At 35.6% G+C, this 18,686-nt stretch overlaps 5 long non-coding RNA genes across 5 annotated transcripts; 1 reads left to right on the forward strand and 4 right to left on the reverse strand.

Annotated features, from left to right (window-relative positions):
- Positions 1 to 263: 263 nt before the first annotated feature.
- Positions 264 to 2,158, reverse strand: LOC131778069 (uncharacterized). Its single transcript, XR_009339670.2, has 3 exons — positions 2,061 to 2,158; positions 731 to 945; positions 264 to 383 (listed from the first exon to the last, which is right to left on the reverse strand). It is a non-coding gene; the product is annotated as an uncharacterized lncRNA (long non-coding RNA).
- Positions 2,159 to 4,118: 1,960 nt separating this feature from the next.
- Positions 4,119 to 5,945, reverse strand: LOC131778070 (uncharacterized). Its single transcript, XR_009339671.2, has 3 exons — positions 5,803 to 5,945; positions 4,842 to 5,043; positions 4,119 to 4,312 (listed from the first exon to the last, which is right to left on the reverse strand). It is a non-coding gene; the product is annotated as an uncharacterized lncRNA (long non-coding RNA).
- A 2,639-nt stretch (positions 5,946 to 8,584) lies between these two features.
- Positions 8,585 to 10,310, reverse strand: LOC131778066 (uncharacterized). The gene is made up of 3 exons (XR_009339669.2): positions 10,052 to 10,310; positions 8,899 to 9,105; positions 8,585 to 8,717 (listed from the first exon to the last, which is right to left on the reverse strand). It is a non-coding gene; the product is annotated as an uncharacterized lncRNA (long non-coding RNA).
- Positions 10,311 to 12,576: 2,266 nt separating this feature from the next.
- On the forward strand, positions 12,577 to 13,966 carry LOC131778072 (uncharacterized). The gene is made up of 3 exons (XR_009339672.1): positions 12,577 to 12,682; positions 13,162 to 13,352; positions 13,818 to 13,966. It is a non-coding gene; the product is annotated as an uncharacterized lncRNA (long non-coding RNA).
- Positions 13,967 to 14,609: 643 nt separating this feature from the next.
- LOC136277479 (uncharacterized) lies at positions 14,610 to 17,502 on the reverse strand. The gene is made up of 3 exons (XR_010715901.1): positions 17,415 to 17,502; positions 15,413 to 15,651; positions 14,610 to 14,835 (listed from the first exon to the last, which is right to left on the reverse strand). It is a non-coding gene; the product is annotated as an uncharacterized lncRNA (long non-coding RNA).
- Positions 17,503 to 18,686: the final 1,184 nt, after the last annotated feature.

An 18,686-nucleotide genomic window follows, 5' to 3' on the forward strand; every position in this document is an offset into this window, starting at 1 on the left:
TGCAACTACTGATTGTGGAATGTAACTGAATGTCGCATTTATTATGCAGGCGAATTGTGCGTATATTTGCAGTTACATCTATCAAAACATCGCCTAAAGTACACAAGAGAAGCCCTCAGACCTCTCCAGGGATATCTAAAACCCTTTTGTACTTTGGCTTACGAAGTTCCAATCAGAAATGACGTCTCCAAATTTTGCTTGTTCGAGTGGTCGAGGAAATGAAAAAGGGATTTTACGAGTTTGCAAATTCATCAGGAATTCAATCTCTTTTCATGTATCAATTTATTCTTACTGTTGAATGTTTACAGTGGAAAATCGTGAATGCTGCCTTATTCACCTCTTGTACGCTCAGGATTCATATTTGTTCTCGTCCCGCCATTTTTCTAAGACACAGAAAAATAAGTATTAGAACAAAATTTGATTGGTTCAGAAAACTCTCGCCATCCTCTCAACCAATCAGACGCAAAACTCAGGACAATCGCGACTTGTTCATTCGTGTTTCCAACGCATTAAGCATTTTTCTTGTTTCTGCGTTGAGTTCCCATTGGCTAATTTTCATGAAAAACCTTGCTCTGATTGGTCTCTGGAATAACTTTGATTTTTGGATTTTCTACACTCAATTTATGCATCTGATTGGTCGAGAGGGAGCAACAAGATTTCTAAACCAATCATTGGACCAATTGAAGAAACCAACGCCTTCAAACACTGTTTGAACTTTGAATTAACTTACTATTATTTCGCTTGTGATAACGAGGTACTTTCCTGGCTCTTTCCAAGAAGTCATACAATGCATCTGCTTCTCGTTCAGTTTTCTCATGCGGAATCACATCTCGGCCCCCGCGAAGGATCGCCTCTCCCGAGGGCAGGAGTAAGGCAGCCAATGTGAAGAACAGGAGGACGGTTAGAAGAGTCTTCATGCCGCTGGTTTGGTTGATCCTGGTTTATCTTTATGGATATAAAAAAAGTGTTGTGAAATGAGCCAATGAAGATCACTTCACTCATTTACTTATTCACCGCGTTTGCTTATTCTTTCATCAGTCCCGACAATCATCCATTCATCCATATATCCATTTTTTTCATTTTTCATTCATTCATTAATTCACTCATTAATCTGTTTATTCATAATTCGTTCCAGACATGCATTCACCTTTCCTTTGATAATTTTTTTCATTCATTCATTTATCTATTTATTCATTCATGTATTCAGTCATCCAATCATCTATCCAGACATTGATCTTTATTAAAACCAATTAGATTTTCTCAATCTCACTATCGATTCTAAATATATCAATTAGATTATAATTCTGTCTACAGAAAATTAGTAGATTTATTTTTCAAATACTGATTTTAAATTTGTAAATGCTCTAAAGACTTAATCGTGATTTTGTAGTTTAAGGCTTTTCGAAAGTGCAAGATGTTGTACTTTTTGATCAAAGCTACCGTGGTTAAATAAAGTTTTGTTTTATCTGTCGATGAACTGATCCATCAACCCATCCATTTTATATTTTCATCTATTCATTCGTTTAACTTGATTCTTTATTCAAAGAACTAGACTGCGACTCAAATATCTTTGTGAAGATTCTTTTGCCAAAGCCAGGTAAACTGGATAAACTCCTGTCAGAAAAAGGTACTTTGCAGAATTTGATTAAAAATGGTTATCCAAGAGCGTACTTCTGCTCATAGTTAAGGCGTGACGGCTTCACAAAGTTCACTACAATGTTAAAGAGACTTGTAAATGTGTGACGAAGTAACGGGTAAATTGGGGATAGAACTTGCTCCAGAACTGAGGTCATTCGTATTACGATAAAAGAACTGAGGTCATTCGTATTACGATAAAACGGGGATAATTTTTTTTGCCGAAACATTGAGTTTTGCTATCGAAATAAATGGGATTTTCATCGAGAATTTCAGTAATAAAGAAATATATGTGTCAGTTTTAATACGGAAAGTGTTTCAAATGTAGTCTCAATGTAACTTAAAGTAAGTCAAAAAGAAATCTTAGGAATAAACGAAAGGAAAAATGAAATTTTGTCGTGCACACAGATGCCTCACCGTCTTACCTTCTTTCAAACTGTTCCCGAAGGTGAATTTCAGTGGCCTGTCCTCAAATAACTGTTCGATTTGTGATTTTGTTCTTCTTTTTAACAGATAATATCCGTTATGTATCTATTGCTCATCTATCCACTTACGTTAAAGGATGTGAAGTAATTATGAATATTTAGTTTCCGAGGAGATATCAGCGCCTTACAATAGAAGCTTCCCAATTGACTCTTTCAACAAAGCCGACTTGTCTTGTAAATTATTATTTATTCATTTCCTTTCAAACCTACAGTCAGAGATATGTTTTCAGCAATACACAGGATTAGTTTGTTTTGGGACTGTTTCCAATTGACGAAAAAAGCGGAAAAAAAAGGTTTAAATACCTCGATGAATTCTGGCATTACAACTGGCAAACTTTATAAATAGTACCATAAGAAAGCTATTTTCTAGAGCCGTAGAATGTAAGACAATACAGTAGATAAACGTATGTGTTATTTCCATCAATGAAACAAAGTCAATTACGCAGTTACTTTATTCAAGATATAGAGTGGGTATATTATCGAGCTATTTCCGAAAAGAGCGTGCCTACTCAATCTTTTCAGGGAAAAAGATGAAAAGATGATTGAGTACTTTCTTTTTCTTCCTGTTGTTGGGAATACGCTTTGGTAAATATTTTACTTCAAGGTATTAGTTTTTAGTTGGGTTTTTCCCTACTGATCATCATATCGCTTGATTCTCTGTAAGATAAAAACAATTATTTTTTGCCTCTTTTATTTCCGAAATTTATTTAGATATTTCTATTTGCGATCAATTTTAACAAAATCTTAATTGAATATCTACTGTTTTTAATTGAAATTAAAATGTAATCGCTATCAGTAATTATATATCAATCAGAGGAGTAACTCTGTTTGAAGTTATGTAGTATATGCAGTCTATCGAGGGCAGAGCTAGGAATTTTTGTATGGGAGGGGGAGGGGGGGGTTTCAAAATCTGATTCAGAAGAAGAGGGATTTCTTTCTTTTATGTTTCCCTTTCTATAGTTACCTAAATAAGCTGGCGAATTTTCCAAGATTTGTATTTTAAGTTGGTAGTTATATGCAATCCTGTCTGAAGAGTTTTCGTTTCATACTCAGGTCTAGGGGTAAGGGGGGTGCGTACCTATCGGATTCTTCTTTGGCTCCTTCACTGTGTCTACATCGGTTTATCGACCTAGAAGGCTGCTTATAAAAGATCAATGACTTAAACAACTGATTGACCACGTAAATGCTTTTTCTCTGAAAAAAGGCGTAATTTCTAAATTTATTTTACTTACCGCTAACTTAAAGTGATAAGAGACGTAGAGCAAAATATAAGGTAAAAAAGACTTACATTCATTTGCTTTATTCTGACGTTCAGCTTTCGTGAGCAACGTAGACTTGTTACAGAAGACAAAGAGATAATTGAACCAAAAAAAGTGGATATAGTTCTGTTTGATACTTGGAAAGGCATTCGGACTGCGTTAGTTTTTTAAAAGTTATGTGAATGTTTATATGTTTGTTTGATCAACCGTTGATGATTGGGGCAACATGAACCTGCAAGGATTGTTGAATACTCCCCTTCCCTTCCTCTTCTTGCAGAATATTTCAGGTTTACCCAACAAAAGGGATTTCTTCAAGTTGTGCGATGAAGTAAACTTAGACTTATAAACAGAGAACATCAGGATAGAAGGGGAAAAGTCTGAAGAGAAGGGAATGGGACAGAAGGAGAAAGGGGATAAAAGGTAAAGAAAGGTAGGATGGGAGAGGAGTGGGTGGAGAGAGGAGGGAGAGGGAAAGAGGAGGCCAAAAGAAGTGGCAGATGGAGAAGGAGTGAAAGAGGAGGGAGGGAAGAGGGGGAGGAATGGGAGGGAAAGAGGAACGGGAGGGAGGAGGGAAGGAGCAGACCGGGAGGAAAATGAGGCATGGAGAATAGAGAGATGGGTGAGAAGGGAGTGGACGGACGCAAGGTGGTAGAAAGGATGGAACTTGGTAATCTTAAAAGGGAATGTGGGAAGAGAGAAGGAGGAGAGCAATAAAAACTAATGAATAATCAAGTCGGTATTTGATTCTCAAGAGATCTGCACTTTTATTACACTTCATTACATTCATACACCTCTACATGTTAGTCTGTTTCTACACAATTTTTCTATTGGACTATGTATCTAAGAACCGCGTGTATACACCGGTTATCAACGCCATCGTTGTCATCGTGTCTCACCATTGGTTGGTCTTTCACTTCTTTTTCTCTGAATCGTCTTAAATGGAAAACACAAAACAAAACAAAAATTAATTCGCCTGAATATGATAGCTTTGTAAAATGAGGTGGATAAAAGTAGTTACATTGTTACTGCTGCGTTGAAAACATGGAGGCCAAGTGCTTCAATAGAGTCAGCCGTAGGGAAATAAACAGAACATTTGCAATGTATCGTAATAAGGTACCTCCCCCCTTCTTTTTTTCACCACGGGATGAGATTAAGCCCATCAAGACCTTTTACCAACGTCTACGGTAAATAATGGTCTATCTCAAAACTATTTAAAATGAAAATACTTCAAAAAAAATTTCAATGTATAACAGCGTAATTTAAAGTTCTTCAATACTACTAATCCGTTTTCTTCTTCTCCTTTCCGAATGGCTACATTTTCTCTATATTCAAGTTATCCAATGAATTCAGTGCTACACCGAGTCAACCTCTTAGTTGATAATCTTCTCGTCTGTTTACTTTAAAAAGTATTGAGAGAGAGAGAGGAGAAATTACTTATTTAGCAGTAATTTAACATGCTTACATGATGGCATGGCGCATTGACAAGTGATCATGGTGGAGTCTTGGGCCTCTGTTTTAAGCTCATAACCACGCTGAGCTTTCTCCATCCCCAGACCTCTACCGGCTCGGAGAACGGCTTCTCCTTGTTCAACGAAAACTCCGGCAACGAGCATAATCACTAGAACTGTAAGGACTGCTTTGTTCATGATGAGGATGGCTGATTTCTTATTGGGTGGAAGGAAAATGTGATAACAGAAGTGAGTTTCAAAGTCTTGTATTTATATATTCTAGGACTCTTGATGATGTAAAAACACTGTATTGATCCCATTATAATGAAGTAACATCCCTAAAACCCTAAAAATACTCGAATCTCATATCATCACTCGGCAATTTTTTTACGTTTGTTCTCTGAGTTCGTTCAATAGGGGGGTCTGAGTGAATTAAAGAAATGACAATCATTACGTGTGTGAATTATATACATTTGCAATCAGTTTTCCTAAGTTCCTCAAACCTTAGCCCGTTCACGATTTTTGTGAATTTAATTTTTGCCTAATGCATGGTATGGATAATAAGATAAACAAGTTAATTGTGAAAAGATGGCGATCAGTTCTTTTTAACACTTTCGATTACGATTTTTATGGACCGTAATTTCGAATGATTGGGAAAAATGAGATCTCTAAGTTGAAATCGAAATTTAAAAATTTAACTGGTAGGCATTGTAGAATTTGAATTAGACAAACAAAGTTTTCTTTTTCTTATAAGAAAAAAAAAAATTTTACACAAAATTAAAAATGAAAAGAAAAAAACTATTTTTGTGTCCATAAAGTCAGTTCCTCTGATGGAAAGGGAGAACTAACTTGTAGCCCTCAACTCTTAACGCTCTGCTAAAAGTGATGTATGCGTTTTCATTGCAAAATGTATGTTACGACTCAGAACCTAAGACTTTCTTGAGTGACTCACAAACATAAATGGAAATATCTTACCTTCTTGGACTGAAAACGTCTTCAAATATTGATATGAAGTGAAATGTGCGAAACAGTAGCCACAAGACTCTATTTATAATCACACAATGAATCACACTTTGCAAAGAAGCGGATACATGTACGGAGTAATTGATACAAGTTCCAGATAAGAAAACGAAAAGGTTCATTTTTTTTAAAACAAAGCTCGTGACTTGTTTCCTTTCCTTATCATCAGCACGCAATGGTATGTCTCCTATCAACATGATGGGTAAAATTCGTAACTCATTTTTACATATTATTTCAGACGTCCTGCCGACAAGAAGTCGTAAGAGGTTTCCTTAGTTTCTCATTTGAATTTTTTTCATTTCCTTGCAAAATTTCTTTTAATCATTGCCAGACTGGAAACGTTCCTCAATCGGATGATTTTCACCACTTCCTATTTTTTCCTCTCAACATAATCTTCCATTTCGTATTCGCTTGGGAAAAGTGAGCTTCATTAAGCCATTGACATGATTCTCATTAGTTTCTTGTCGATCTGATTTACTTCTTTAACAGATAACCATTTTTTGGTTTTTCGATAACGTCGGTGTCCATTGATGAGAGTATTACAATATTCAGATCTTTTCCGTTCGGCTCAACATGACCAAGAATTACGAAGCGGAACCAACGCAGCAATAAAGAGTTTTATCTCACACCACATCACTGTTTTGTAAATCGCATCACAGAAATATATGTTAAGCGTTCTGTTTTCGCGGTCGTAAATAGCTGAGTGTTTTAATCACTGTTTCTTTTCAGTGAATACTATCGCTTATAAATTATTCAAATCTTTCCTTTTCAATGAAAACAAAACTGATAACGGTGATGGACATGAATAATTACTAGCTACCTTGGAAATATCCAGAAGAGAAGTGGAACCCCTCAATTAAAAAAAAAAAGCGGCAAACTTTTCGCCTAATTTTGGTTAAACTGAACAAGACTCGTTCATTCTAATTATAAATGAACACGACCTTTTTTCAGACAATAAAAAAATCTATTAAGGTTTTTAAAGTCGTTTCAAGGGAGAAATGACTAGGTTTTAAAAACTAAGACTTGAATCAAACTTTTTTGTTCTTCAGAAATGTTAACATTTTCTGTCTTCTAAGGTATTGCTCCTGCCTTTGTCATGTTCCAGACAGCCTCGTAAAACTGGAAAAATATTGGTCCTCATTTCATGTATAAAATTTGATAAATACTTCGAGGGCCTTACAGTTCCATAGTTTACAATGTTTTGGGAATCTTCATTAAATCAAAGTCATTCATTCTCAGGAAGTGTCGCGGATTGTATAATTCAAATAGAAATTTATATAATTGTGATTCACAAAGCAAGTAACATCTGTTTATTTCATTTCAAATTCTAACAAATGAACTAATTTTCGATGCCGAAAGGTGACAAAACATCCATGGAAAAAATGTAAAAGTTTTAAGGGAATATCATATAAATTATATAGATTTATTTATTGAATAAATAGCCGACACATAGTATTTAAACAATTGCTCTGATACCTGCTCTTTAAATGATTTTTTTTCTTTTCATTTAAATCTTACACGATTTAAGTAAAAAAGATTTTGATGCTTCACTGACTCATCTGTTGTGGCATTCAGATCACCTAGAAATACGTTCATGGCCATGACTTCAGTAGTCCTTTGACTTGGCACATGAATCATGCATGGAAACTGGACAATATGTTGACTATTTCATTTGTGTTCATCAAAGATATTTTTCCGAATCGAGCTAAATATTCTCGTTAATACAGATTGCTCAAAAGAACATTTGAAAAAACCTTGTGATTTTCCAAATTCTCTCTTAAAGCAAGTCAGTCACATGCAAATTTTGAATTGAGACTTTAATTAAAACAGTGGAGAAAAAAACTTAAATTTCTTGAATTATTTCATTGTACATTCTATTGTATCTTCTTAGGCTCTTGACGATTAAAAAAAAAAAACTGAAACATTCTTGCATTCTATATAGAAACAATCCCCCCTCTGCCTAACGTTTAATTGATAGAGAGGGTATTCATTCTATGAGAAAGAAAATATGAAAAAAAATTACCTGGTCGCGTCCTAAGAGGGTCTTTAATTTGCAAAGAGAATATTATCCCTGTTAATTTTCTCTCAAGCATGTGATTAAATTTGGAGGAGGCTTAGTGGAGCATTATCCTTCGATCTTAAAGATATCCAGACTGAAAATATCATTATTTTTTCGCTGCAGCTTCGAAGAGAAATGTTAATCGTTTAGTTCCCCAGAGAGAAATTTGTCATCGCTGTTGATAAAATTCAATTTGTTATCCGGTGTAGTTTATCAATTACACTGAAGCTAAAGACACTGAAGTTTACCGATAATTTGGTCGTTGTGTCAATTGGCCACCGTAAAGAGTTTTAAAAGCTTCTGATGAAGGGCTTTGACTTGAAACGCCAGCTTTTTACTCTTTACCGTGGCCAATTTACATTATCAACTCCACCTCAGTTGATACAACAAAATTACAATGGAGTAACGGTTGTTGACGTTTCCGAACAATAAGTCCTTCGGTAGGTCCAGTCAGTAATTCAGCCTGACGGAAAGAAGGACAGAACTGAGAATGAAGTACAATCCGGCGGCTTATCATTCCGTCAGGCTTTATGTGAGTGAGTGAGTCATCTACTGAGTCAGTCAGTGAGACAGACAGTCAATTCTTCTTTCGATATACGAATAGCAAGATAAATGACAAATTCCTTTAAATCTTCAGAAATTATATTGTTCAGTATGGTTCTTCAATTATAAAGTAACTCTTATGATGAAGATCCTTTTATTCTTTACAATGCTCATATTTTAGGTACTAATCACATATTTAGGTTATAAAAGATCGGCTTAAGAAATGTCTGTGAGTTTGAAGGTCACTCCTCGGCATTTTGGATTCTGCCTGGAAACAGAAACAGATATCAATTTTCATTAGCAAAAAAACCATATTTCCTCTAAGAAAAAAATTAATGTAGGTTATTCAATGAAGCTTATATATGCCACCCTTCTGTCATTGCGTCTCGTTACCAGCTCCCTCTCTCCCAGACACACCCACACTCTATTGGGAAATTTAAGATACTCACTTCTTCTTGAGTAAAAAGGAAGTCGATATTCGCGCATATCAGCAGCCTCTCTTTTGTGCATATAATCGTCACGTGACTCCTTCTCGATTCGATCTCTGCCAGCGCGGAGCAAGCCGTCAATTTCATCAATATATTCACCAGCAACTAACATAATCAACAGAACAGTAACAAATGCTGCAGCCATAGTTTGCTTTCACGGCGTCAATTCTGAAGTGAAAAAGGGATTTTTGTGAGAGCTATTTTTCGCGAAAATCAACAATTTTTATTGATCATACTGTTTTCAGTGTATCAGATAAATCAAGCGTAATTCACAGGCGTACATATACATATAGTGCAAGCACAATAAATTTTAAAATAAATGATGCTAGTCTAACATTCACTTTTCTGTTGCATTCGATATTACTTTGTCATTCCTGAATTTAATGTCATTTCAACTGTTGGGTTCATCTACAAATCTCCAAGTGTAACGCCATAATGTAGATAAAAGACTTCTAAAGACTTCTCTTCTTCTTTAAAAGAAAAGACTCTTTGAGGGGAATTCAGTTCTTTGTGTAAGCAAGTTCCAAACGATAATTCTTTTCTAGCTATTACGAAAAGAAATTTATTCCAAGAAAGTAACTCAAAAAAAATTTCATAATTCGTTAATTACTAAAAGTGATTACACAGTGATAATGTTGGTGTTTATAACGCCTGGATTAGCGGACTCTGATTGGTCGATGATTAAGTCGTATAATTTTCTTTCTAATTTTTTCTAATTTTCTATAATCATCAAGCGCGGGTTGATTTTAAGACTTAGCATTAAAATATTCTTTGAAATTCTGTGATCATGATTCTCAGGAAGAAACATAGAAAAATTACGTTAACACATGGAAAAAAGTATCTTCTTAGGCTCTTGACGATTAAAAAAAAAGCTGAAAAAAATCAACTGTGTGGTCGCTCTGAATTTGATGATTCGTTCTTGTTTGAAACTGGTGTGATTGAAACCGAACTAGTATCTTTATTTGTTTCCATTTGAACATAGTAACTGGGGAAAGCCAAGAGATCAGACATTTTAAAAGAAAAAGTAGAAACAAGATACAATTTAAGTCAACTATGAGATGGAGAATTTCGGAACGTAAGGCAAGCCATGTTTAGTTCCTATTATAAACCTTACCTTTTGGGAGTTTCCAACCGTCCTTTGAACCGCCGGTTTGTTGTAAAATCGGCTTGTGGAGTACTGCTCGCAAAATCTCTTTCATTTAAGCCCACCAAGCACTCAATGATAAGCAAACGGATGTAGGCTCATTTAGATATCACGAACAAGCTGTGAATGACTTTTCACGAAAACAATATCAATGTTTTTCATTTCAACACATGAAAAGCTTTGTTGCACTCCTTTAGAAAGGAAATAATTCGTTTTTTCTCGTTCTGGAAATGAAATCACGCATTCAAGTTATTGAATCTAAGAAGATTAATTGGTAAAAATGGTTTTCTGAATACCTAGAGCGCCCTATTTGAGGGGGCTTTTTGATCTAATTTTGTCGTGATTTGCGGAACCAAAAAAATGCTTTGATCGTGCGATACATAGCAAATACGGCTCGATTTTGGTCTCACAAATAACCGGAACTCATCAGGGAGTGAAAATGACGGGGATATTGAAAGGCGTAAGAGATTTGAAAAAAATTAATAAAGTTTGCATTCCACGTCGACTCTTACTATAATTTTTTCAGCAGATTCCTGATCTGATGCAACTTACAGTGTTGCTAACGGGCTTTCAAAGGAATCAAGTGACATTTCAGTGATTAGTTATCATGGCTGAGGTGTCGTTTTAAACATTAAACAAGCATACCATGTGTCGAAACATTAAATGTCCGCCTCTTGCAGCGATTATCAGAAAAGTGTCCTTTGAGATAACATCTTTCATGAATAATTGATTGCATTTGTGTCTAGGAACAAATTTGTGGGCTGTTTCAGTCGGAAATAAATTATCTATAAGCAGCAAATAAGTAACAGTGAAAAGAGTTGTTTATCACGTCCTACCATAACAAACTCACCATTCTTAAACGTATCCAGAATCTTTCTGACCCATAATCGCAGTAGATACTAAAATTAGCTGCAGAATCCTTTACATCAATACGTAACCTGTTGTTATTATAAATGAAAAAGGCTTAGGAGTGAATACTCATCGCCGGCGCTTAAAAATAGCTATGGCCTTCAAATGTTTGATACGTTTGAATACTACCTCAGTGTGCCTCCTGGAGCGAACATGCCTTGGGGGATTAAAAAAAATACACAGATCTATACAACATCAGATTTATCATTATTAAGATCAGGACCCGACATGCAAAAAGTATTTAAAATATGTCTTTGTTTAAAATTACTCTGTTTTTCGAAACACAAGTCAAAAACAGAATTTTTACTTCTGCGGCCCCAGTGGATGTATTTTTCAAAAAAAAAATGCTTGCTTTTAACGGAAGATCCAACAACGAAATTACAACACGTTAACAGACATAACTTGAGCTATGGCAGAGAAACGCAAAATTATCAAAATGAATTCTTTACAAGAAATTTTATAATTAGAAAATTTCAGAGTTTTTGAACTTAGACTTGAGATTAAAAAGGTTTTGGTTACAATTTTAATCAAAACTAATAATTTGCAACTAAAATTTACAATCTTCAGTACCTTATATCATATTTTAAAAATCACCGCTCGGTTTAATTTACTTCGACAAAGGTATATTAGGTATTGTTTTTTTCTCCAATATATATTTTTTATGGAGGGATTTCTGTGATGTAGTTGACTATGTGGAATTTAACTTGAATAAATTTACCCTCCGCTAAGAATTATTTCGTGTCATAATTGAAGAAGTAGCTGAATTCCACTCAAAATTCCACTTATATGAGAACTATTTTCAAACTATTAATTGCTGTAAGGCCTTAATTTGTCATCTATGTCTCCGCGGAAGGAAATTAACTGAATGATTAATTTCTGGTGTTTATCAACAAGGCATAAACCATACTACAGTAAGAACACGCAAATAGCCAAAATATGAATAATCTTTAACAATTAAAGAGGATTAGACAAAAAACAACTTGAAAGGGAACAACAAATATTTCTTCAAAACCCATACATGCCATATTGATTTCTCGAACACAGACTCCAGTTCTTCAAAATTTGAATCTTCAAAATGAAACATTTTGCGTTACATGATTTGCGTGATGAACTCTTCTTAAACCTGTTATTAATACATTATGTAAGGTACTTATATACGATGTAGTAGAGAGACCCGGTGTTTATATCGAAACCATAAGATGCAAAAGAATACTCTGAAAAAGAATAAACACGCATCTTTAAGCTCTTAATCGCGGAGTTAACCACCTGGATGTTTCGCTCTGACGAAGGGCTAACGCTCGAAACATCAGCTTTGAAACTCTTTACGGTGGCCAATTTAGGTTTTCAACTCAGTTGTTAACACTAAATTACCAATATATATTTTAAAATCAACTCAGAAAAAAAATCATCTGGATGTTAAATACTTCGCCTGAGGGATTGTATCAATCTTTAAGATCATGGAATATTTCATATCCTTATCGCATATTTGAATTAATCAAATGTTGACACCTCTGTATGTGTTTTTCTACCATGAATAAATCAAGAATGTGTTCTGGGATGATAAATTAAGTTTTGCTAGTGTTGTTGTTTCATTTCGTATATAAAAAAAGCTTTGAGAGAAGATCAACCACAGTTATCATAGTGAAGGTGAGATAATCTATTCATTTAACCACCGTCTGAAGTTAATTTCTGGTAAGCATCATCAGCAGTGATTTATTTTGCATGGATAAATAACAGATCATTTTTAAATTATCCCACAACTCGGTTTTCCAATAATAATTCTCGCTTTATACCTTGAGAGAAACAACAATTTAGTTGAGACTTTAAACAAGAATTCTTAGAAAAAAATCTCTTCCGTTCTAAATGTGACTTTTACAATTCTGAAAGTATAGATTCCGTAAGATTACTGTAAGCAAAACATTTGCCCATTTTACTCTTGTTTTAATTGTCTTAATTTCTTCACTGTTAATTTTTTTCCGCAGTTTATTTCTGAATAATATCCTCTATTTCTCGATCGAGAAAAATCGTATTATTTGCATTAGTTCTGGGACTTGATTCTTTAACACAAAATCGGTTGCTGCAATGGACATCAAGCTCATTTCAAATAATTCATTTTGTGTCTCTTCATCTTTTACGAGGAATTATTGACGAAATTTTCGATCCATCTTCAGATTTGTCGCCATGAACAAAGTACTTCTCACAGTTCTGGTGTTCGTGCTAGTTGCTGGTGTGTTTGTTGATCAAGGTGAAGCCCTGCTTAGAGCCGGTAGAGATCGGATCGAGAAAATGCAACGAGATGAGTCAGCGGCAATGGAGACAGCTCAGGAAGAATTACGAGGTGACGCTTATTGCTACACTGCAGGTAACGTAACAGATGGTGAACAGATATTTTTACTCGCTCTCTTAGCCAGGAAAATGCCAGTAATGAGAATGTGGCTTGAGGCGTTTCATTTTGACAATTAACTGCTTTTCGAGGAATTTTCCATCTGATTTTTACCCTAAAAAAGGTCAAAGAATCATTAATTGCTTTGAAAATGACTTCTCATTTTAATTATGAAGTAATAGTTTGTTACCATAGAAACTGGTTCACGAACAGTTGAAGATGAAACAAAAACTATTGATAAAGGTATTCGCTAATAAAATATTTATTAGCTAAGTCTGACCGAGAAAAAAAAGCAAATTGAAAGGGACTGAAATCCACTATACTCCCTCCTCGAGCCTCTTGCTTGCCTCGGCTTCGAGAATTAAACCATCGATAAGGTACAATTATTTTTCGGACCAGACAAATTTTCTCATACTGACTGAGACTTTTTTAATTTTGTAACAGATGGAGTACAAAGGAAGAAAAAATGGCAACGAAATTAATTGATCATCTGTAACTCATCGATAGCAAATAATGCCCATGACAACAAAGAAAGCTCTAAACTTGTATTAACAACGCACTTCAGCTCTGAATAAAAATTGCAATTTATGGTAGATCAGGGCAGTTTTTATCGATATTTTCTAATGTCTAATGAAAATTTCATGGAAAGGGTGTGTCACAGTTTATATTTCCGCATGTCAAATAATTGTGTCTTACTGTGAGGCCGTCCAAACGATGATCGTCGAACAAAGTTCTCGTGGCATAGAGGATGACAGCGAGTCGTCAGTGTTTTAGTTTTAGTTCAGTTTAGGTTCATATCCTAGATTCACTATGCAGAGGGAAAATGGTCGTACGGTAAAACAAATTCGGCAGACAGGAGAGGTGAAACATGTACCGTAAAATCTTGTATATTCCTCAACCGTGCACTGGAAAAATACGAGAGAGAGAGAGGGGGGGGGGGGAAGAGAGGGGGAGAGAGAGAGAGGGGGAAAGAGGGGGGAGAGAGGGGGGAGAGAGGGGGAGAGAGGGGGGGAGAGGGGGGAGAGGAGGGGGGTGACAGGGGGGCAGACAAAGGGAGAGACAAGGGGAGAGAGGGGGGAGAGGGGAGGGGAGACAGGGGGAGAGAGGGAAAGAAAACTAATCTTTTTTTTTTCGTGCAAATGAATGGCAAACCTCGACAAAAACGCCTGCTCCCCTTATTTTTCTTGAAAGAATAATCTGAAATCATTGTACACATTGAACACAACGATAACAAGATAGTGATTCAAGTTTATTAGAATATATGATCTAATGGCAGAATTTTACAAAAGAGAGAGCAATCATCACAATGAGTAAAGGCTTAATGCGCTTCAAACACGCCTCGCAAAGGATATAACTGAGTTTGTTTAAAATAGCTGGCATTTTTTCGTTCCAATTGTCGCTTTCTACCTATCAGAGTCGAGAGCAACGAGCTGCATCTTCCATCTTTGTCAATTCATAATTTCTGAAAGAGAACAATTGAAAATCTTAGATTAAAAAAAATCAGGCAATTCTAAGGAAAAGAAACATTCACCATTTGGCATCATAAAAGTTACTTAACCATTTCATCCTCGTGAGTGACCGGCTTATCTTTTCTTCGGGCTCACAGAATCGCCCGTCAATCAAATGTAAACGTCATAAGAATAAAGGAAATGTTCTCCAATTATAAAGGCTCCTGATCATCAATCAAATTCTCCTTAACAGTACCACAGAAATGGGAAGAATACAGTGCTGAGATTATGAATACATATATGTTATTCACCAGACGGGAGGTCCGTATTGGGAAAAACTGTGCCCGAGGTCTTGGATACCGCCGCACAGTTTTTCCCAATACGGACCGACCTTGGCTGGTGAATAACATTTTTATTTTTTTCTAAAACCTAACAAATGGTTGCGAAATGAACCGCCCGCTGTGAGCGGGCCCGATGGGGAGAATACTGCCCGCTCTCGGAACCAATCAGATTGCAGGATTTGTAGAATACCGCCCGCTCTTGAACTGAGAAAAAAAAATAATAGTGTATTCGGCTACTAATGCAACATACCTTCATTTTCATTGCCAAAAGGTCTTGCACGTCTATAACCTGATTTTCTGGCGTAAACCGGCTTCGCTTGGTTATGCATTATTTCGAGTTCTTCGCGAACACCTTTTCTAGGAATCATTATGTTGTCTCTTCCAGCTCTGAGAACACACTGAACCTGTCCGACCAGTGTTACAGTGATTAAAAAAACGGCCAACGTTGTAAGAAGAACGTTCTTCATTGTCAATAGATTATACTCAAACCTAGAGATTGAATGAAAAGAAAATTGGCTGAAAACGAGAAGGAAGGCACAGACATATTAGTTGATGATTAGAGGAAGTCGAATTTACATTGGAAAAAATGGATAAATATGGAAAGAGGAGGCTTAAGGAAAGGGAAGACTGCCACGAATTGCAAATGACTACAAAATACTAATATCGTACTAAATCGATGGTAGAAGCTATAGAGCGTTCCTAGAATTGATAAGTGTTGACAACAAACAACTGAAGCCATTACAGTTTCGGAAAGCTAATGTTAGTTATGGAAAAGATATAAATCACTTGATGCGAGGAAAGGATAACTCAGACTTTTTAAATGAAGTGCAAAACAAACGGAACAATTTTAATTGCTGTGGAGTCTTTCCTTTTACTTATGCAATCATTGAGCGGCTTTCTAGACTTTACGGTGACCTTCTAAAACCAGCGATATTCACAGATGAAGGTTGCTAAAAATTATGAAAAAATCCGTCTCGGTCTCTAAAGCACAGCCAGGTGCAGAAATTACTTGTGTTCAGATAGCTATTGAAAAAGCTTCGCGGGAACGAATTCAAACACCACAGATGTTTAAAAAGTCTTTAACGTTGAGTTTTAAGCCTGAAAACGGAATGATTATATATTCTGGTTTAGCAAAACGCCTAAAATTTCATAGCTCACAGGTCAAAATTTATCCCGAATGAAGTAAAGGCCACTGGGGTATTTTTTCAAAAAGCTTTGAAAACTGTGCCATGGAACCGCCTATGTCGCCTCTCGAAAAACATTTCTTATTTGCTGAGGGTCTTCTGCATTTGCTTAAAAGCATCATTTGACGCACGGAGAAATTTATGAACGGCATTATTTGCCGCTGAAATCTGACAGCTTGCGCAGCTAGAATAAGCATAACTTTACAACGTTTTTTTTACACAAATATACTGAGCAGTATGGATATTGTACAATTTTTTTTTTTACTGAGTAGTAACCAGAATGCAACAGTTAACACCAGTTCTCCTACCTTTGAAATGATATATGTTGATGCTGAATAAATTCTGCTGACTTCTACAGTTTGCAAAACTTATCAACGTAAATGCACTCTCTTACGCGCGACAATTAATTAACCCTTCCTCAAAACGACCGGTAACAAATTTTCGGTTTTCAATTTAAAGTTGTTTACTATGATGCTAAAACTTAATCTAACCTAGGGAAATATACATCTGCTTTCATCTTCGAACAATAACAATCCGTTTCATTACAAACTTAATAAAGAAAATTAAAGGTCGCATCTTGCTTAGGGTGTTTCATTCTTCGTTTGCGGTATCATATGGCGCATTTTTCTGAGGAAAAATCCGTAGGGAATCAAAAGAGCATAAAGGAAAACGAGTGAAGAAAAAGTTCAGTTACGAACGGAATTTTTGGATTGGAAAACGTTTTTTTTTTTTTTCGTAACTCCATTACACAGGGGAATTAGCCGGTGAAAATATTTCAAGTAAAAGTAGTATTATATGAAAGTTGTTTTTAGTTGTTTCCAACAGTCAATTTTTTTTTAAATCGTTTGATTTTTTGCACCCAGACTGCACAAAAACTTTCCAATCCAGAACTACTTCCTAAAAGAACCTTGAGGACGCTTCATTCGGTATTCGGCCGTTTTGAAGTTAAGATTTTAGATTTAAAAAGTGAATCACTTACTACAACAAAAAGGGAACTATCGATCGCAACACGCAATCAAATCACTGATCAAAGATTCCTTTTAAACAACAGCCAGTACAGATTCTTACCTAAGGAATAATGTTGCTGCTACTATTTTCTTCTATTTGGCTTGAAACGTCAGTAGATCGCTAGACGAATGGTGTCTAAAACGTTTCCTTCGGCAGCCTTCCTTTTTATAACAAAAGTCACTATATTTAGTTTTAATGATGTCCACCAGCATTTTAATGGTAATTCCTTCTCAGTTTATTTTGCTTTTCATTTATGTTTTATTATATCGTATTTGAAAGGAACGTTGTTTAGCACTGGGAACAAACAATTTTAATTAATCATCTATAATAGTCGTGGGTCTTTTGAGAGCCATTGTCTAGGCTTCGTTTACCGCTTTTAATGATTCACTCTTTAAACAAATTTCTAAAGAATTGTATTTTTTCATAATCTACCCAACTGCGGTATTGTATCTTGTAAGTTTGTGTGCAAAGACCGAACCGCTCTGCCTAATCAAAAACTAAAGTTTCTTTCACGAATTATCGAAAGGCAATTTTTCACCGAAAAACGCGCCATAGGACTGAAAATCGTCGTAGAAGTAACAAAGGACTTACTTATCTACAGTTTTACGACCAGTTAACCTAGGATGACGGTTTTTTGTGCCGGTATAATCAACGAAACATTTCACCTCGTTAATTTCTATGACACCTCTTGTACAATTCATTGAAAATGAGCTAGGGGTAAAAAGCCGTTTGTTTAGGTTTGTTCGGTGCGGACAAAATTGTTGATTGAGTAAAATAAGGGAATATTTACATCTAACGGAGAAACTTTCCTGGTGCTTTGGAAAACCAAAGTTATGCTGCAAGAAATACTTTTTGAATTAAGAATTCGATTGAAAGCTTGTAATCTCATGATGATGAAATACAGACTCAAATGCTTTCTCTGAATGAAACATTTCGATGATCTTTTGTTGGAACGTTTGCTCCCCAACACAATAATTTTTGCAGTAAAACTACATTGAAAGTTCTATCAACAGTAAAGCCTGAAAAACGCGCAAATTCTAAAGGGCTAGTTCGTACAGTACAGTTCATAACAGTGGCTTTAATTTACGAGATTAATTCAGTTTATACAGTGTAAATATCCTCTCATACCAAAGAGTACCGATCAATGCTGTAAATTCTAAGACCACTAACGACAATTTCATAGTCTTAAGATTTACCGCACCGATATTTTTTTAGTCATTTTCCCGTAATTAAAAAGAATGATCCAAAATCATCAAGTGACTCGAAAACCATAAAGCGGAAACTAATATTTAGTCGGTCTAGACAAATGAGTGAAAGAAAAACTTAAAGTTG

This window comes from Pocillopora verrucosa, chromosome 12 (assembly GCF_036669915.1).
Source record: "Pocillopora verrucosa isolate sample1 chromosome 12, ASM3666991v2, whole genome shotgun sequence".
In the NCBI taxonomy this organism is placed as follows: Eukaryota; Metazoa; Cnidaria; class Anthozoa; order Scleractinia; family Pocilloporidae; genus Pocillopora; species Pocillopora verrucosa.